A 13,309-nucleotide genomic window follows, 5' to 3' on the forward strand; every position below is an offset into this window, starting at 1 on the left:
CTGACTCTTCCAAACAATCAGACAGCCAACTATGGCAAACTGTGCTTGTTAGGTTGCCCAAGACTTGCTCAGCTGCAGGCCCAGATTCCTGACCACAAGAATGCTAAATATTCCTGGGCCCATTTGAATGATCATCTTTCAGACTTGCTAGAATCTGCCAAACATCCCTGAACACTCCATGAAATGAGCATCCCCAAATAAATTTTTTAAAGAGGAAACTAGTCTTCTTTGTGCCATTAGGGGCTGGCAGATGCAGAGTGTATTGCAGAAGTGGAACATTGGTAGGCCATGGAGGACATATGTCCTGTCCTCCTTAGAAGTCTCATCCTAGACAGGGAAATATAATGGGGGAGTCCATATGGTATCTCTCACGCCTCACTTCCCCCGTTGAATCAGTCAATGACTATGTTTGGGATAGTGGAGTATTTGAGACTGCTGATAGACTAACACCAGCAAAATGTAATTCTTTTCCTGTCCAGAAACCAGAATTGAGCCAGAGGAGGGAGTCAGTTTAGATTGTTGTATATCTATTTTTAATACATATTTTATGTTTGTGACCTTGTATGAAGTGAGTCTATAGGACAAAATGGAATGAGGAGAAGGAGGTAGGAGATTGGCACACTAGTATAGGAAAGTCAATGCATCGAAGAAAGCATGAAAAAGGAGTGAGGAAAGGAAATGGGGCTGTTTAAGCTTGTTATTTTTATTTAAAAGTAGAAATTAAGCAAATATAAACCTATCAAACCCAGTCTTTAAGAGATTTGGTATTCTGGCCTATTTGCAGTCCTCCATACCATTGTATATGGGGTACTATTTCAAAATAGATTAATCACTTTGTCCATTTCAGAAAGAACATTCTGTTACAGGTTACAACACAAACATAGCTTTAAGAAAACATTCTAGCAGTACATTCATGCTGCTGTAGTAAGGATTTTGTCAGCCTTTTTTGTTATAAATGTCCATCTTCAAAGGTTTATAACTTGACAATAAAACTTGTTCCACTGAAACTGGCAGTATTCAAGAATGTACAGTAAAGGAGGAATATTTTTTACCAAATTACTAAAAAAGTTGGCATAGCTGTTTTCAAACTGTAAGATGTAAATAATTTAGTATGTAGCCTCTGGGTGCTGCTTTGCATCTGTGCTCTGACCTATATATCGCTGCTTTACTTTCTGCAAATATTTCCCATTTTTCTGGCTCTGTTTTTACTTTGGCTTCATCTGTTCCATTTTATACTTTTCTTACGTTTTGCATCTGTGATGCACAGAGTTGCACATATTTCTTGGAATGCACCTTTCCTCTTTCTTCTTTTACATTGTTATTATCGTTGTTCATATATATTATAGTGTCATTATACAGGGCTTTGCTGTGCTAGACACTGTACAAAAAGATACCAAAAATAGAGTCACTTCCACAAAGTGCTTAACTTTCCTATATTTTATCTATTTTAAAAAAATATCTGTCTATAAAGGTATGCCAGTGTGGTGTACTGTCTGAGTGGTTTTTTTTTCTATATATACTCTTATATATATACTTATATATATATACTTTCCTTCACAAAGAGGATAAGGGGATGCTTTACACTGCAACCTGTGAGTTGAACCATGATTATTCTTGGTCTGTGAAGGCCAATGAGGAACTACAAGATCCACAGTTTGAGAACGACAGTCTTTCACAACAGGGGGAAGAAATGAAAGATGCCAGTAGCTCTTAAAGAAGCCAGTGTTCAGAGAACCATGTTTGAATGCTGATAATCTGTAGTGTTGCCAACCCTTGTATTTTTATTCTGCATCTTGTGAAATCTGGTGTTTTTCTTCAAGTTTTTCTTAAAGCTCCTGTTCCTAGGACTCTGTGATTGACTAGCATCTCCACTTTCATTTTAAATTATATATATATAATTTCTATCCTGGATGGCTACAGAGCAAAGTTTGAAAACATGGCATGAGTGCAACCTACAAGCTCAAAAGCTAGAAGGCAAATACAAAGAACCCCAAATGTGTTACTAAAAAAACAAAAACAAAAAAACACCCCAACAACAACAAAAAAACCACACTCATTATCTTCAAGCCAAACTCATGCTTTTTAAATGCTTGAAGTTGGTAATAGTGAATCCAGTACTACTGAGGTGGGGTCATTAAAAGATTGTGTCAAGGGCTAAAGTTGGGGCATGGAGAAGTTGTTTATATTATTTGTTTTAATGTATGAGTTAAGTGACAAAAGCACATGGTAAGCAGATATAATTCAATTTACAGAAGAAAAGTGAAACCAAATAATATTATAAGCAGCTAAGGGATATACATGTAGTGGAGGCCTGTAGTTATGAAGACAAAGGAATAGACGTCTTGTGTCAACTGTCCAGCTGTGTAATTTACCCAGCACTTGTCTCCATTTGAGACATAACCAATTTATGTCCAAGCCTCTGGGTTCACTTACATAATTAAAAATATTTAATATTAAAAAAATAATTCAGCCATCCTCAGAAAGGCATCAGTAGGCCACCTCCATCCACGCACTCAACCTTCGCCTTCCTGGATCTGATGCTGAGAACAACAAAACCACAACTGAAGGCAGCAGGTATTAATAGCACACACTTTCATACATATTTACGATCTACTCAATACATATTTTATAAACTTTCTCCAAAGATGCATATTCTGAAGAACAAATGTTAAGCCTTTGCTTTGATTTACCTGACTCTTAATGCCTTAAAACAAGTTTAGAGCTTCAATATTCGGAATGCTGTCTTGTGTTCCAAGCAAAGACTGGGACTGTCAGGGTTTATGCCTATCATTTACTGTGTGTGACCTAGGGTAAGTCAGATGCAGTAAATTATTTTTAAAAAGTAGAAGCCCAATACTTTACATATTCAAAATGCTCCATGAACATTATTTAACTAATTCTCCTATCTCTTCTTGGAAGTATGAAAAGCAGGAGCAACTCCATTGATTTCAATGGGGTTACATAGAGGTAAGACAAGTGTGAGATCAGAATCAGGACCTAAGTAAAACACTTTGAGCAGTGGCGGTACTCACTTGAGTAAAGCTAATCACATGCAAATTGTTTTCTGAATCAGCTACTTAAATAATTATGCTTTCCAAAGAGAGGGCTACATTGTGATTTAACAATCCACATACAGTAGAGCCTCAGAGTGATGAACATCAGAGTTATGAACTGACCAGTCAACCACATGCCTCATTTGGAAGCGGAAGTACACAATCAGGAAGCACCAGAGATGGGGAGGGGGTGGGAGGGGAAGCAAGTATAGTACAGTATTGTGTTAACTGTAAACTACTAAAAAAGTAAAGGGAAAGCAGCATCTTTCTTCTGCATAGTAGAGTTTCAAAACTGTATTAAGTCAATGTTCAGCTCTACATTTTTGAAAGAGCAACGTAACGTTTTGTTCCCAGTTACGAACATTTCAGAGTTATGAACAGCCTCCATTTCCCAGGTGTTCATAAGTCTGAGGTTGTACTGTACAATTAGGGGTAGCATATTGGTATGCTGCCCTTGGAGCAGCGAGGAGAAAGGTTATGACTTTAGCTGTCATAATCTCCTCCTGGTCTTCCTGCTGCTCCAATGCACAGGCACAGATACCCTACATTCTTCTCTCCACACACCATAGGTTGATGGAAAGGGATGGGGAGTAGGGTATCTGCAGAGCCTGCTTCCTCTGCCACACTGCCACCAGTGACATGGGTAGCAGGCACAAGGGAGAAATGAGGAGTCTGAATGAGTTCCTTATTTCCATGTGCCACATTGGAAGCTATGCCATGATTTGGCCCAATGACTCTGTTATTTAATATAAGTAAAGTTGCGTTTAATAAAATAAAACTTCTTGTTTGTAATATAGTATTATTATTATTTATTAATATATTGATTATTATAATTATTTATTTATTATTAATACTTGGCAATTTTATCCGAGGATCTCAAAGCACTTGAGAAGCATGATAAAGTCTGGTGCACATCTCACATTCAGAGAGACTGTCTATTCCTCCTTTACTGCATGCAGGAAAGTAGTAGGGCATGGTGGCCTCTGTGCATCCCTAATTTTGGCTGCTGGTACAGTTTACAGCAGCCTGCTGCATTGGCACAGGACAGCCAGCATACAGCTCCCTTTATCCTTGCTCCTCCTTTTCTGAACCTACCAGAGACATAGAAAGGGGGTGGGCAATTGCCATTTAATTGTTCTATGCCAATCAGAGAACTCTCCAATGGGAGTTTCTCTTGTGTAACAGGAGAATCAGGCCAATGAATTTTCATCACAATTCTGTGAGTTAAATAGTGTACCCATTGTACAGATAGGGGAATTCAGATACAGAGAGTTCAAAGGCCACATTTTCATACTCCATAAGGGTATTGTGAAGATCAGTTAATGTTTGAAAGTACTTTACAACTTGTAAAGTGCTGTAAATGCTAGGAATTGAACTTCTACAATTTCTACAGTTACTATTAGCTGTACAGGGTAAGACATAGACATAAAACCACATTCCTGCTCTGGACAACACACTAACCTCTAAATTGATCTCAGTTGAACTATTCACATGACTTAATTTATTCCCGTGCATTTTTGCAGACTCTTGCTAAGTACTGAAGAAGAGAGTTTATCAGAAAGACCACGACACCTTCTTTAGTTTGACTTCCACCACTGATCTCCCCATTCTATCTACTCTTGCCCTTGAGCCAAAATGGAATCAGGAAGCAGAGAGAAAAGTCAGAACAAAATGCATATGTAAATTCACAATGCTTATCACATGATATTTATTTGTTGTATCCCACTTATACCCTAATGCCATTGCCTGTTGTCATTGCTCTTTGTAGTATGTCTTATTTAGACTATACACTTTTCATGGCAGGGATCTGGTCATTATTAAGTGTTACATAGAATTATTTATTCGGTGCCATAAGCTTAATAAATGTTTTGCTGTTGCAAAGAATGGTGCTGCTTCTTAATAAGGAAATATTATAAGTAGTAACTTGTTTTAAAAATTGAGAGCACTGATGTGTCATAACTGCTGCAGCACAATTTCCACAGGCTGGAGAAATCAAGTAGATAAGTACAAACACTGTAATGCTTGTAGTTATCACCACTGATAGTGAATGTGAATATGTACACCATCACTTCATAAAGTATGAGTTAACATACTTCTGGCAGAATGGGGTTGAATTTGTTCTGTTTTTCAATTCAGTAGAAAGGTTTCAGACTCATGTGGAAAATATTAATGTCTTGGGAAAATTTATTTCCATGAAATAATTTCTTAAATGTGTAGGCGGTTTCAACAAAACTGCACTTTGAAAGAGGAAAATAAGCAGCAGAGAATTCTAATACATCTTCCCTTGGATACCATGAGCTTTCATTAGAATCATAGGTATTTCCTCTGCTAAAAAGAAATTTAATTTCTTATAGAATTTCCATGATATAGAGTTGTGTGATAGCTGGGTGTATCCCAGCTTTGAATTTTGAATACAGCTGTAGTCTATGGGTTTTAATATAATTCATAAAATATAAGGGCTTGAATCGACTATTGCTTATATTGCTTAGCATGAATGGAATTGCACTAGTTAAATAAGAAAAGAATCAGGATTTTAACATCTTGAACTCAATAGGACTATTCACATGGATAACTGCCTTCGGGACAGGGCTTATGCTCTATTTAATTTAATGTGCTGGTTGATTGTAATCAGGTAGTGGCTTCCCTTTCAGACAAGAAGCAGTAGAATGATGGTATGTTGCTGAAACAAGTCAACAAGTGTGAGGATAAAAGCAGGAATACTCGAATTGTAACTATTTTTGGTAGCTGAATTTGATCCACACCTGTTTTTAACACTCTGAAATATTTTGTTATATTGGGGTGTTTTTCTTTCTCCCTCTTCCGGTAACAGAGCCAATATCCAAACATTTGGAGGTTTCCCCTTCCAGCATACACGTGTGACTCTTCAAGAAGATTGAATATGTGAGGACTTGCCAGTGATGGCTATGGGGTATGAAAACCATTGTTATCTCTCTTATTTTTTATTTATATTTTTAAAGTAAAGATCATCAAAATCAAAGGTGACTTCCCTACTTCCCTTTCAAACCTTCCTCTTTTTCTGAACCCTCGACCTACTGTAACTTTACTACCTCCCATCTCAGGAGTCACCACTACCCTCTCCTGGTTCCTTCCCCCTCACAATATAGGTTTCACACAAGCATACTCTGTATCCACCATCTTCAGAAAGCAAACCCTTCATCTTTCCCACCCATCAATTTTTTTAAAAAAGCAACTTTCTGTGATGATTTACCATTATCTTAGGATACTCAAGGTTTTCAGTTCAATATTACTGCACTGGCTGAACATTAGCCTTTCCTTTTGTGGGCAAGGTGTGCATAGAATGAGTCCTTCTACCATTGATTATGATTACAACATATCTTCCAGATATCATAGCGTGAAGATATTGGTTCCGGAATTTTTTTTTTTCTTTCATTCTACCCTCTTTAATTCAATGGGAATGGTAGTGATCTATTTCTGTCTTACATTCTGTGTCAATTCTGAATCCTAACGGGGATTGCCTCATTAATGTACTAGTGTTGACCTCTATCTTTGCTGGTCAAGCTCATGGTAAGTTATGAGTGAGGGTGGGCTAGTGTGTGTGTCATCCTGAGAGATTTATGGTTGATTTCTGAAGGTGGTGAATGATGGTGAGGGCTACAGTAAGTGGCTATTTGCATTTGGAGTTATTGTGTGTGCTGGTTGTTTTGTTGTACTGGAAATCCTGTGTTGATTTATATCAGAGAGGGTTGTACTGGGGATTTTGTGTTGATTTGTACAGGCGGTGAATAAGTGGTGTATGCTAGGCTGGGAGGCTATATGTCTTTGGGGTTGTGTGTGATGGATTTATTCGTGTGTGGGTATTTCTGAGAAAATGAAAGAGTTGGGACAAGTATTCTGCCATCTGTATAATCTCCCTAATCTCCCTCATAAATCCAATGAAATAGTTGCATGCAAATTATCAGTGAAGAAAGTGGTGATTGGTTGAGTAGTTTAGGATTCTTGGCATGATATAGGCACATGCTTTGTTGTCATATGGGTGTAATTCATCAAGTCAAAATGGCTGAGAACTTGAAAATTGGACGGTAGAGACAGTGACTCCCACTGCTGATTGTACTTGTTGATGTTCTAAAAATGAGTTCTCAACCATGCTTGTAGCTGTTTCCATTGCTTCACACTGACTCAAGGGATATTCCAGGCTTTGGGTGACACAGGTGACAATACTGGAATCTTACCATGCCTTCTGTTAACTGCAATGAGGAATGTTCTGGATTGTTAGTTGCACACACAACTGTACACACCTTGTATGCTTATATCTACCAGATACCCAAATATTAGACAAAATATTTTTTTTTAGTAAAGGGTGCTTGAGTGTGGGGGGTTAATCGTAGAAAGAGAAACTGAATTTATCCTTCTTGCTGCTTCCCTCTTCATCAAAATCTCTGAGAAAAAAGTTAGATGAATATATGTTTCATCTTGGACATGTTACAGATTAATTTTGAAATAGTGAGGTGTTCAACACAGACTGGATTAATCAATGATTTGTCAATGATGCCATTAGCAACATGGTACTCAGCTATCCATAAACCTGATGCAGTCTCATATGATTTTGAAGCCCTAGCATTTCTTCTTGCTGCTTGCACCGTGGGTGTTTTGTTGTCACCAGCTTTATTTATAATTTGGTTGGTATATTTAACCGAATAAACTTTTTTTTAAGCTATGTCAACTTCCTCACATTAGCAATGTATCTTAATGCATTAAACCACAGATGCAGCTGTAAGCTAGTAGAAGAAATAAAAGCAGCATCTTTCAGAAAGTCATAAGAATTAATTAGACAACAATTAAATAAAATAAATCAAAACAAAAACCTGGGGCCATACTCTGAGATTGTTTTTTTTTAAACAGAACTCCACTGATTTCAAAGAAGCCTGCTTAAAAATGGATGACCCTATATGTCCTTTCGTTACTAACCCTCTATAAAACAGAGATATTTGTAGTTATCAATAGAGATACATTAATACTACATTCCCAACTCTTGGAAAGTAATGGGTTAATAGTCATTTGATAAGCCACTCATCAAATTCTGTCCTCAGTTATTTCAGTGTGAAACTGGAGTTACTGCAGTTTCACAACAGTGTAAATGAGAGCAAAATTTGGTTCAAAGTATATAAAACATGACAAGATTACTAGGACATTAGAAGGGCATTGTTAGGATTCTTCCTTCTTTGCCTTGCTGGAAATCAGTGCTTTGTAGGACCTGCCCAGTAGGACATAGCTACTGATTCTTTTATAAATGGTTAATTTTCCTTGGATTCCTTTTTATCTCCTGTGCCTGGATGTGGTTATTTAGTTACTAATTTTATTATTCTAGAAAAACAATAACAACAACAATTTCTTCTTCCACTTGGCTGTTTTGAAAATAACCTTGAACTAAATAGTGTTCTAGCCTTTCTAGCTCCAATAAAAATGTCAATTTTTAATTTCTTAAGCTCCTCGTCCTTGCCTTCAAGGCTCTGTGCAACATTACCACCCCTCCCCCCCGACCCCCCCCCCCCGGCCTGTAACATCTCTGCTCTTATTTCCTCGTGTCCCACTTTGCCCCATTTGTTTCACAAATAATGCCAATTTCATTGCTCCCTTTATCTCTTTTCTTCACTCCATTCATGACTTCTCCAAGGCTGTCCATATTCTAAAATTGCACTCTTTCAGTGCACTGGGTTTTCTCTCTAAATCCCTCCTGAAAAATCAATTTATGCAGTACAGTCTAAAAGCAGTATCTCATGCCAGCATTACCCCCAATGTAATTATTGAAAGGGTATTACATCCACTTTCTGTGTCTTCCATTGGTTGCTCATTGGTTGCCTTTTATAGCCAAATTCTGTAAGCCTTTCACCCAGTGGTGAGCTGGAGCCGGTTCACGCGAACCGGTTGTTAAATTTTGAAGCAGTTTTAGAACCGGTTGTTAACCCGCTTCCCTGCAGGTGGCGCTGAGGCTTTGATGGGCTCCGGCCAGGAAGTGATGTAATTCGTCCTCCGGCCGCCGGGGGCTCTGCGGGAGCCATGTGCTCTGCCGCCTGGCCCTGGGCACGAGCCCTGTTGCTGCTGCTGCTCCCCTGGCCCTGGGGCTCCTGATGCTACCTGCTGGGCCTGGGCTGCATCCTGCTGCTCTCCTCATGAGTACCCACCACCCTGCCTGCAGCCAGCCCCTGCCTCCAGCCACCCCCGCACCCCTGCCTGCACACAGCCGCACCCCCTGCCCTGCCCACAGCCAGCCCCTGTCTCCAGCCACCCCCGCACCCCCTGCCACACCCCTGCCCTGCCTCCAGCCACCCCCCCACTCTCTGCCTGCACCCAGCCCCTGCCACACACACCCCCTGCCCTGCCCATAGCCAGCCCCTGTCTCCAGCCAACCCTGCACTCCCTGCCCTTCCTGCAGCTAGCCCCTGCCCTGCCTCCAGCCACCCCTGCACTTGACTCTTCAGGTGATTAAGTATATGGACATGAATGTCTGTTATTAGAATTGGTGTCCGTTATACCAATAAAATAAAAACCAGCAGGATCTTAAAGGGGAAAGGGCAAAATGCCACATTTATTGTGAATACAGAAAGAATCATAGTGAGCAGCTAGTTATAGCTATAACATTCCATTCAATTTCATATTTATTCACTCATTCATACATACACACACAGGTTCTGCAAGGTTGTTATCATAGTTACCAGCCTTAGAGTTGCTCATGCCAAGCCACTGGCCAGGTGACCTGGACATGAGGAGGAAGCAGGGCCTTGTCAGATGCTCATCTGATGCTCCTGGAAGTTGGTTTGCAGAATCAGACCCCAAAGTTCTCACTTTCTAGAGTCCATTTTTATAACAATTTCTTCCTATGCCAGTCTATGGGAATTGCTTCATCATGCTGTTGCTGAATCAATCAGCAGATGGCACATTCCTGATGGCTCTGTGCTGCCAGATGTTATCTTGTTCTTTGGTTCTCCCATCCTTGAGGCTGTTGGGTGGATTCCAGTCTGCCCTCTGGGGGTCCTCTGGTTATTTCCACTTGACGCCTTCTTCAGCCAATGGACACCGGATTCTTAGGCTGGCACCTCCCTGATCATTCAGTTATTATCCACACCAAGCATCCATCCACATACATCCTCTATTTGTATTTTAATCACAATTGTTAACAAAGCGAGATGAATACAACAAAAGGGCGGGGAGTCTCTGGGTGCCGTTTCTGTTGTTACAGCGTATTGTTTTGAGTCTCTCTCTCTCTCTGTGAGTAGTTGTTGTTACAAAGAAATGCTTTGAGAACAGACTCTGTCTTAGAATGTACTAACACAATTAGCAGCTTGCAAGTTTCACACATAGAGGGAGAGAAACAGCACCAAAAACCATGAGACCTCTTAATTAGTAATATCCTGGGATTTAAACTATGGGGAATCAAACTAATTTGTGATTTTAATACAGAACTTCTTTAATATGATCCAGCATCTTTAGGCTCTGAACCTACAAGGACTTGCACTCATGCTTAATTTCAAGCACATGAATAGACTTGAGGTTAAGAATGTATGTAAGTTTTTTTTCTGGTTTGAGGTCTTATTTTATAAACTCCTTGAACCAGATAGTATATACTTTTAATCTATGTCTTGTCCTGTATCTGTCTTTTCTCCAGTGCTAAGTACAGCGTCTGCTCAGAACAAATGACAACTTTTTATATTTTTATTCTTGTTAATGGTAACTTGCAAAAGAGGGATGGGGATCTGTTTGTTCCCTTTTTATCTTCTTTATGATATTAAAAAGCCTGAAAGGTTTTGATGTGTTTAGAATATTGCTCCTGCTTGTTTTTAATAGAAATTCAGTTCCTGTCTAGCTGGGGAAGGGAGTTTTCATCCAAGTATTTAATGTGTTTGTGCTTTTGTTAACACTTGTTTAACTTCAGTGATCCATTAGCCTTTTAGATAAAGGACCTTTTAGCTAAAGATATATCATCACAGCCCTTTTAGTTAGAGTCTGAGAACTAACATTATATATCCACGGAGACATCTAATTGGTCCTTGAGAGGACCATAGAAGGCCAGATTCAGCATTATGAGGTAAAAACAAAGAAGTACTCTGCACCTAAAACACTAACTTTCAAACCTTCCCATTAATCATCAAGATTGATATTTACTATTTTAAAATTAAACTCATGATTTCTTCGCCAAACATCCCAAAATTGCTGTCTGAACCCTAAAGTTAAAGAATGTTTTTTTTTGGAATAATGAACATCTTTATCTGGTATGCCTGTACTCAATTATCCACTCTGTTTTTCTACCCTGAACTTTAGCTGACCCTTGTGTGTTATAAATAAGCTGAATTTTAGCTGGACTTTAGTTTGTTATTAAACAGATTGTGTGTCCTTCTCCTCTAACCCTTGACCTTTATGGAAACCTGTCCAGAGGCCCAGACAGGAACTGCTTCTAACTGATATGGGGCAGGTGTTTTCTCTGATCAATAAGGTAATGATCTATCAAGAGATGCTTTTAGCTGATCAGGAATTACTCTGAGAGATTCTGTTATAATGACTTGATAAGGCATCCATATATATAGGGATATTCATATTGTGTATATACATGTGTATATACATCCCTTATCAATTATATATAATAAATTGATAAGGGATGCCTGTTACTATACATGTATAGTGTAAGGCACAAAATGATATAATCGATACAGTGCATTTTTGAATATCCTTTAATTGGTAAGATTAGCAGTTGACAGAAAGGACAAGAAACATTTGACGCAGCAGATATGTTCCCAAATCAAGACATAAATGCAAACATCTGAAAATGTCTGTGAGCTGAAAATCCAGGGGGAAATGTGGGGTGGGGGAAGTAGGATGATTGAAACGTTTTGTTTTGAAATGTTTCTTCCCTGTCTGTCTTTCACTCTCTTCTCCACTTCATTCTTTTATTATACACGTTTTAATCCCTTGGAATGTCCAAAGCAAAATAATTTTTAGTTATTTTAAACACTGTCTAAATTTTAAATCTTCTTCTGTGCTCCTACTGCCTCCTTTTTAACCATAATCTCTTCCCTCCTTTACAATGATATTCAGGGTTCTGCAACTCTTCCCTGTCACCATATTATAAAATTGCAACACAGTTCACATCAAATACTTTTTTGTAAACTACAGATAAGTATTAGCTTAGCAGGAGAAATAAACCTGTTTAAGGCAGGGATTTCTGAGATGGAGTTAGGCATCCAACTCCTTTTATAAACATCACCACAAGCAAGCTCTCCAAAGACCAGGACACACCAACTCAAAGTGACACTGGACGCTGCCAGAGCAACTGAAAAAACCTGCAGACATATCTCCACTGCTACTATGATCGGCACCCCCCACAACACACCTTTCAAGATCCATGGATCCCACACATGCCTATCACAAAGTGTGGTGTGCCGCATCCAGTGCATTAAATGCCCAAACAACAACTGTGTGGATGACACCAGTCAATTGCTATGTTCTCAAATGAACTCACACAGGAAAATGATCAAAGACAAAATGATCACTCCATTTCCGACATCTCGGTTCTCATTCTGAAAGGAAATGTGCACAACACCTCAAAAGATGAGCCTGGGAGCTTAAATTGATAATTTTGCTAAACACTAAAAATCAGGGACTGAAAAAAGACACTGGATTTATGGTTTATTACAATAATCTGTAACCCATTAACAAACCCAACCCCCCATCCCCAGCTACATGTGTTTCTCTCGCTCTCCCTTCCTTTCCCCCGTTACTGGAGATTGTTAAAAGGCCATTTTGCCTTGAGTGGTCCCTTGAAATACATGTTAACTATTTCTGCTAAACAATCTGTTCCACCTTGTATTTAGATGTGACACTCTGAGTACATTTCCCAGACCTGAAGGAGAACTCTGTGTAAACTTGAAGGCTTGTCCAATAAAAGATATTATCTCTCCCGCCTTGTCACTCTAATAAACAATAAGCTACTCTGAACCTCTCCAGTAGAGCTGCCACTCCCCTGTAGTATAATGGAGTTGGACATTTCTTTGAAAGTCCCAGTCCAGGTCCCTCTGCTCACAGTTTTCTTGAAAAAATGTGAAAAATATGAGAATATTTGATCCATATTTTTTTCCTAGCTGGAAGCTGGGGTTTTTTGGAGGAAAAAAATCCCAGAAGTTACTAATTTCTGTTATAATTCTATATTTTGCTGGGAGCTTTTCTTCGTAAAATAAAATGTTAAAAAATCAAAATATTTATTCAGACAATTTTTGTCCAAAGAAGCC

General features: G+C 39.0%; 1 long non-coding RNA gene across 1 annotated transcript in view; it reads left to right on the forward strand.

The window, feature by feature from the left end:
- LOC141982422 (uncharacterized) overlaps nt 1–13,309 on the forward strand; it is a 196,256-nt gene that overhangs the window by 17,004 nt on the left and 165,943 nt on the right. The window contains exon 2 of the long non-coding RNA XR_012638070.1: nt 5,884–5,982. This is a non-coding gene — a long non-coding RNA (uncharacterized LOC141982422). The remainder of the gene's footprint in view (nt 1–5,883; nt 5,983–13,309) is intronic.

The sequence above is a fragment of the Natator depressus genome, chromosome 1, assembly GCF_965152275.1.
Source record: "Natator depressus isolate rNatDep1 chromosome 1, rNatDep2.hap1, whole genome shotgun sequence".
In the NCBI taxonomy this organism is placed as follows: Eukaryota; Metazoa; Chordata; order Testudines; family Cheloniidae; genus Natator; species Natator depressus.